This window comes from Dipodomys merriami, unplaced genomic scaffold (assembly GCF_024711535.1).
Source record: "Dipodomys merriami isolate MVZ:Mamm:240054 unplaced genomic scaffold, mDipMer1.0.p SCAF_596, whole genome shotgun sequence".
NCBI lineage: Eukaryota > Metazoa > Chordata > Mammalia > Rodentia > Heteromyidae > Dipodomys > Dipodomys merriami.
Genome location: NW_027206175.1, coordinates 151,414 through 159,908, shown reverse-complemented (window position 1 = coordinate 159,908; position 8,495 = coordinate 151,414).

The window sequence follows — 8,495 nt, the reverse complement described above, 5'->3', positions numbered from 1 at the left end:
TCTAATAATGCAGTTATAGATTCCACATCATATATCAAAAGTGTTATGTAGTATATACTTAGTCTCTATCTAGCCTGAACTACTGAGAAGTGTCTGACCTTTAAAAGACAGAGGATAATGATGGGAAAGTAGGTCCTGGTTGACAGCCTTCTAGAATTTCCTTGAATTCATAATATACTATGTAGTCTCCTTCTCATCTGTGACATGTTGAGTAACAAGGAGAAAGAATCCTCTTGATGCTTTAAAAGTATGCTATAAGATAAATCACAGGCCTCATCTTTATAGGGTTATATGAAGCCCAGGCCCTTCCAATATTCTTTTCATCTATCCAGTGCCATGCATTGAAAATCTGTTCATACAAGCTCTTTCACTGATTGCTCTCTCCACAGATCATTAAGTAGCAAGACAACAAACCATTGAATGGATTCTCCACAGAAGGGAGCAAAATAACTCTTTAAAAGAATTAAATGTTTCCTCTGATACTTTCTCTTAGCATAGAAACCAGCTAAGAAAAATACAATTTACATTTTATGATAACATTCTAAATAAACATTGAACAACACGCTTTTAACTTTTTATTTTTTGGGTGCTTAACCTAGAGATAAAAATCTGTATCTGGCCACTGTCCTTGAGGCTGTTTTGCTCAAGGTTACCACTCTACCACTGGAGCCATAGCTCCACTTGATCTTCTTGGTAGTTAATCAAGATAAGAGTCTCACAAAATTTTCTTCCCATTTTAGCTTTAAACTGATATGTAATCTTAGATCTGGGAGGATAGGATTACAATCATGAGTCCCCAGTGCTCAGCCCCATTAATTTATTCTGTTTCTTTTCTATCCAAGAGTCAATCAATAAAATTTCTTAAGTTTGAAATACTTAAATGTTAGTAAGCACAGACAGTATAAAGTCTGTGTGGTTTTTTTTTTTTTTCTGTGTGTGAGTGTATATGTGTGAGCCAGAACTATTGTTGAATTCAGTGCCTGGGCTTTGTATCTAAGCTTTGCTGCTTAAGGTTAGCACTGTATCACTTGATCCACTGCTCCACTTCCAGTTTTTTGGGTTTTTAAATAAAGATAACAGTCTCACAGACTTTCCTGCTAGGACTGATTTGAAACCATGATACTAAAATCTCTGACTTCTAAACATCTAGTATTATAGGAGTGACTTTTCTGGCCCCAACCAGGAATACATTTTAAGGGTGAAATCTGCTTATTTATATGAAATTATAATTAGATCCCACCCACCTTTGTAGTTCCTATGGCCCACTCTACCATATTTTATTATTCAAACAGGTGATGAACATGTAGTTTATGGGGAGAAAAATTGCCTACTTCCACTTGAGGTCAGAGCTTCTGGAAAATTCCAAATGTTCACAATGTCACACTCTTTTTCTAATTTCCTTTTCTCAATCAAAATCTCTTGTCCTCAAATAGATTCTGAAATTGTATTTTATTCACAAAATAGGTACACCTAAAAAAAGATACATCATCTTATGATGAAGTACATCCCAGACTTAAAACAAAAAATCTGAAATGAGAAAAGCTCCTGATTAAAATTTCAGATTCAGCATTCCAAAAAAGCAGAAAAACCTAATGAAGAAATAAAAAATTCTATGGGACAAAAAATCATCAAAATAATCTTTGGACATCCTGGTCACTCAGCAAAGAAATAGAAGGCTTTGTTTCAAGAGAAACCAGTTCCATTCAAATACTCAGAAATGAGACAATTCCCAATTTCCTCACTACAGTTTCACATAACTAAGTTTGTAAAAATCTATAGTTTCAGAATGGTAAAATTTTCATGCATAAAGTTGAATGAATTTAATTTACTTATAAAAATATGGATAATTCTGTTTAGCAGATTATCTTTACTAGTATTAAGAAACACATTAGGAAAAGGTGAATTTTTAATTTTCAAAACATTAGCTATGAGCATGTTGAGGTTATTTCAAACTAAAAGAATTTATGGAAAAATGGAATATATTTTGCACTTGTTACTGACCTGCTTTAAATCAACAGCACAAGCACACATGTGTAAGAGACCTCAATTACAAACAGTTATACAGTAAGAGACCTGTCTAGGAAATGACGTTCCTCACTGTACCATCCAAAACTTTAAGTCCTTATCTGTGCAGGTGAATGCACTGAACCTTTTCTTTTTTCCGTTGTTTATAATACTGCTTGATGAAGAAGCGTGTCATGGAGGGCCTGGGCCACAGAATATACAGCATTCTATATACTGTAACTGTCTCCAGACATAGTCATGTCAAAAATGTGCCTAGGCAACCAAGCCAAAGAGGCATCATGAGGATAGTTCTCCCCATTACCAAATCAGAATCAGAACCTGAGCAAGTAAAGGAGAAACCACAGCCCACCAAGGAAAATGTCTCCTGGGTATTTGGAACGGTTAACTACTTTGACAAAATTTGTGAATCCAAAAACATCTGGGTGATGATGTAAAAAAAAATGACAGGTACATGTAATGAACTAAGCAGGAAATATTTTTCTTATGGTTAAATGCCATTCTACAACTTTTCCTTTTATTAAAATTTACTCAACACACACCATTAAATATATTAGGAATTCATCATGAACATATAGGATGAGGACATACGCTGATGATTTACTTATATGGTTATAAGGTGCCATGATTTTTAAATTATACATCACAGGTTTGTTATTGCCAGATCAAATTATTCTTGGCCATCTCTTCTTTCAATGCAGGAAGAATCCGCAAACCATTTTCATCTTGTAAGGTTAACAATCCTACCCAATTCCAGCTGAAGTGAAGTAGTAATAAGACCATGGCAGTTGCTACTGATGTGTTCTTTGGGGACATCTAATAGAGAGAAGGAAACTTTTTATGGTCACTCAGTACATGATCAAAAGGCCCAAAGGTAAACTAAAGTGAAGGAATAGAAGATGCTCCATGAATGAGAACATTTCTATCTATGACAATCCCAGTCATTATATATTTTATATAACCATGTGAAGAAAATGGAAGGCATGTTTTTCTTTTTTCTTTTTTTTTTGCTTCTTCTTTTTTTCTTTTTTTCTTGCCCATGAAATTGTAACCCCTCTTTATGGTATTTTCAAAATAAAAAAATAATAAAAAAAAACAACATTGAGATATCACCTCTTTTTATTATTTTTTTTTTATTTTGAAAATACCATACAGAGGGGTTACAATTACATGGGTAAGATAGTGAGTACATTTCCTATGAAAAATTGCTGCCTCCTCCTTAGTTTCCCCATACCATCCCTTCTCCTCCCCACCCACTCACCCCCACACCCCCATACCACAACCACCCTACCCCCTCCCCACCCCCTCACCCCGCCAAAGTTGTAAAGTTCATTTTTTGACATAACGTCTTGTACATCTCGTTGTTGTAATGGGTCTAGCTCTAACCCTGTTTAAACAATTTGTTTTTTCCCTTCCTCTCCACAAATTATATCAACATCAAATACAGTGAAAGCAGCGCTTATAAAGCATTGTTGCCTCCTCCTTTGTTTCCCCTTCCCATCCCTTCCCCTCTCCACCTCCCCATCTCCCCCCAATCCCACCACCACCACCACCACCACCACCACCTCCATTTGATAGGAAATTAAAAGAATTGGAAAAAATTATATTAAGTGAAGTAAGCCAGGCCCAACGAAACATAGGTCCTATGTTTTTCTTATTTGCAGTAACTAGTATATGTCTGAGACAAACAGAAACTCTTTAACAAATTGATGTTAGGCAAAATAAACCCCAACATAAGGATTCATTTGGGTTTTTTTTTTCTTTCTTACGATTGTTTCCATCATATTTATAAGATGCTTTCTTTGTTGCTGTGTATGTACCTCCCCCATGGTATAACCCCTGCTTTCACTGTATTTTACTTAGACATGTTTTTCCTTTAGTTTTTGAAAAGAAAAAATCAAACTTTTTAATTAAGTATAAAACAAATCAATTTGTACAATGTCTTTTGGTCTTTGTCACTGTCTTTGTCTTTGTCATATCAACTCTTCTGGTCTTTGTCACATCAACTCCTCTCATTTGTATCTACCACAGGTATTCCCTGACTTTAATAGTTCCATTTTCACATATGTACATTGAATATTAGGTTGTATTTGCCCAACCATATTCTTCTTTTTCCTTTGCACCTTTCCACATCCCCTTAAAACGCCCCAAGAAGATATGCTTCTGGTGCTCATTTTTTATATAGTCTGTTAATATTTCAGAAAGGTTAGATTGATATGTACTATAATTTATTCAGATTGATCATGTATATATGTAAGTGAATATATGTGGGCTCCATAACTTTATAATATTTCATGAGCATAATTTTTATCTAATATTACATATGAGAGAACACATACCTACTTTTACTTTCTTTTTTCCTGACAATTGTGGGGCCTGAACTTTGGGCCTGGGCACTGTCTCTCAGCTCTTCAGCTCAAGTCTACCACTCTACCACTTGAGCCATGGCACCATTTCCAGATCTTTCTGCTGAGCAATGGAATCCAGGGTCGCATGCTTGCAAAGCAAGCACTCTACCACTGAGCCACCTTTCCAGCCCCCTACTTTCACTTTCTGAGCCTGACTTTCTTCATTCAATATATCTTACACAGGAGCATATGTATATGTGTAGTAATACAGGGCTATAAACTCAGGGACTCATGTACTACTCCTTTCAAAGCTACCAATCAACAACTTGAACCACACATTAATTCCTGTTTAATTCTTGTTGATTCAGAATGTTTTCTGATTACTTGCACACTCTGCTGAACATATCTTTACACTTTCAAGTCATTTCCTGATTTTTTAAAGAAAATTAGTAAGGGTAAAACTTTTAAAAAATCCCTCTTGTCATATCTAACTTTTCTCTTTTCAAACCAAAGGGACTATCCTATTCCATTATATTTGAGTACTTACTCTTTGATATCACAAAATTTGATAGGTTCATAAATCCAATCTCCTCCTATCATACTCTCCTAACAGCTGAAATGGCCCTAAATTTGATATTTTTACTATCGCCTACCCTTCCTATTCTTATCTGTGAACCTGTAAAGGTTCAGAAATGTAACAATCTGGGCAGATATTCTTCCTGATGGTCCTGTAAGTGCTGCTATGGACTTTTTTCCCTCATATGATTGTGGTTTGGAATATTATAATTTCCCAAGAAGCAAATGAAGGGATCTTTAAATGCTGTTGAAATTCCATATTGAACATTATATATATATATATATATATATATATATATATATATAATCCCAGAGTCAAGTTATGTAAAAGATTAGGATATTTGTTGTTCTCTTTAATAGCAACTACCACAAAAAACACACTAGTAGTTCATGAATGTCAACCTGAATAATGAACATAGAATTTCAAGACGAGTATTTCAAACTTAGGATGTTGAAGTATAAAATGCTTAATTTCTTGCCCATATATATGTTAAAATCTTACCCTAAATTGGGATCTAATGTGAATATAGTTTCATGTGTGAAAGACATGAAGGAAATTTGTCATGAATGAAATTTAAAAAGTTAGTTAAGGCCCAAGATAGTTTGCTTTATCTCTACTACCACATAAACCACAGCAATCATTTTCCATTAAATGTGGGGCTGGCTTTCATGAGACAACAAATATTCTATTGTTTTCATCTTTGGTAACTATCTCCACATATGAGAAAAGTTTTATTTCAGCCCACCTAGTTTGTGTAATGTGGTTATATTGCAGGTCAGAGTAACTAACAAATCTTCCATGTAAGAATGTTTTTCAGAAGCTAAGTGTCATTTAAGGAAGATTCTATAGCAAGTTATGTTCACAGACCCAACAGAGTAAAAAAAAACACTTGATGCAATATCAAGCAAAACAAGACCTTAACCATTAGGTGATGGAATTTTATTTCTTATTCATATAACAATAGTAAAGGGAGTCATCCAACTCCAAGATGCTTATTATGGAGAGAGTAACCTCCAACATGGGGATGAGAATGTCAGCAAGCTTTACATTGAAATCCAATTTCCAAGGCCACCGTGGCACAATGCAGTAATCACTTCCCAATATATTTAGGTTGAGATATTGGAAAGAATGACTATAAAAAAGTAAAGAGGATCAAAGTACTTTTCATTCTCTTTTGTCATGTTTATGTGTATAAAGTTATTCGTGTGTGCACATTCTAAAGAAATTAATGCAATGAAACCTTTCAAGTTAACAATTGAGGCAATATTAAAATATAAGTAATTCAAGAATTACTTACAGAATCCATAGAAGTTCAGGAAAATGGCAATTAAAGTTTCATACACAGTATAACCAAGCAATAGGGCAGATAATCAAGATACAGAAGAAAGGTGAGTAACATGTTAAGAGTTACTAAATAATTCTCAGTCTTAAATATCAATTTTATTGGACTTGACCCTACAATTAAATGACATAGATTGAGAAATTGGATCAAAATATAAAACACATCCACCTGCTGTCCCAACCAAAAAAATTATCAAATAGAAAGCAAACCCACAAAATATAGGGTGGAGTAGCAATCCTAATATCAGATGAAATAGACATCAAATTAAATTAATGAGAATAAACACAGCAGGACATTACATACTAATAAAGGGAACTCTTTCTCAGAGTGATATACCAATTCTAAATATCTATGTACCAAATGCTGGAGTACCCAATTTTATTAAACAATGCATCTTAATCTAACAATGCATATAGATCTAAACACATTGATAATTGGTAACATCAACACAACATTGTCATCTCTGGATCATCCAGGAAAAGCTCTGCAAAGAAAACTCATAAATATATGATTGTATGGACCACCTAGTTTTTCCAGATATCTAGTGAATATTTAAACAGGAGCATCAGAATATAAATTCCTCTCAACAACTCAATGAACACTCTAGCAAGTAGATCATATTTTAAGTCGCAAAACAAATCTTGCAAATTAAAAAAATATGATATTATTCCCCTGCATCCTGACATATCAAAATGGAATAAAATTACAGCTCAACACATAATGCTATGACAAAATTCTGTAAAGTGTGGATAATGAATAATATATCACAGAATGAAGAGATTAGAATGGGAATTCAAATATTTATTAAACAACATACATGAACCCATAAAATACATATCCTCTAGGACTCAATGAAGACAGTACTCAGAGGAATATTTATAACTCTGTGCTTACAAAAACAAGTTGGGGAAATCTCAAATCAGTAGTTTAATGATGAAAATCAAGGTTCTTGAAGAACAGGAATAAACCAAAAGCCAAAGTAAAAGGTTGAAACACTAAAAATTAAATCAAATAAAGTAGAGAAAAAAATACCATAAAACATTAACAAATATTGGTTCTTTTAAGAAAATTAATAAAACTGGCATACTCTTAGCAAATCTGATCCCCAAAAGAAGAGTATGTACACACATAAAGAAAATTAGAGGCAAAAATGGGAAAATCAAGAGAGATACAATCAAGCTTTAGAACATTAGAAGGGAATAATTTGTAAACATTTATCATGACAAATTGGAGAATCGGGAGGAATGGTGAAATTTCCAGAGAATGTTGATATATTCCAACTAACAAAATAGATTGGAACCAAGACAATAGACCCATAACAAGTAATGAAATTGAACTGGCAATAAAAGACCTCCCATCCAAGGAATGCCCAGAACCTGATGAATATATAGCTGAATTCTATAAGGCCTTCAAAGAGAACTCACTCCATTATTTCTTAAAAATCTTCAATGAAACAGAAAGGGAAAGATCACTACCAAAGTTCTTTTTTGAAACCAGCAAAACACTCATCCAAAAACCACATACACTCATCATGAAAGAGATCTGTAGACCCATTTCTTGGAGTAACATCAATGCAAAACTTCTAAATAAAATTCCAGCCAACCTAATTTAACAACTATCCAAAGAAGTTGTATTCTATGATCGAATTAGATTCAACACATCAACAGAAACAAGGACAGCAACTACAAAATCATATAAACAAAGTATTTGACAAGATTCAACACCTCTTTATGACAAATGCTCTGGGAGAAGCTTAGAAGCCATGGACCATTCCGAAATATAACCAATGCCACATATAACAAAATTATAGACCTCATTGTATTTTATGTAAAGTTAAAAACAATTCCTCTAAAATTAAGAACAAGCAAAAATGCCCACTCTCTCCATTCCTCTTCAATAGGGTAGTGGAATTCTTAGCAAGATCAAAAAAGACAGAGAAACTAGAAAGGGGACACAAATAGGGAAAGGAGAAGTAAAGCAGATGACATGATCCTGTATTTAAAGATGGCTATAAATTCTTACCACAAATTATTTGAACTGATGAAGAACTTTGGAAGAGTAGCAGGATTTAAATCAACCCACAAAAATGAATACTTTTGTGCTGTATGAACAATGTGAAACTCAAGACTGAAATCGGGAATTCAAATCGATTTACTATAGCCACAAAAGAATTTAAGATACCTAGGAATTAAATTAACAAAAGATG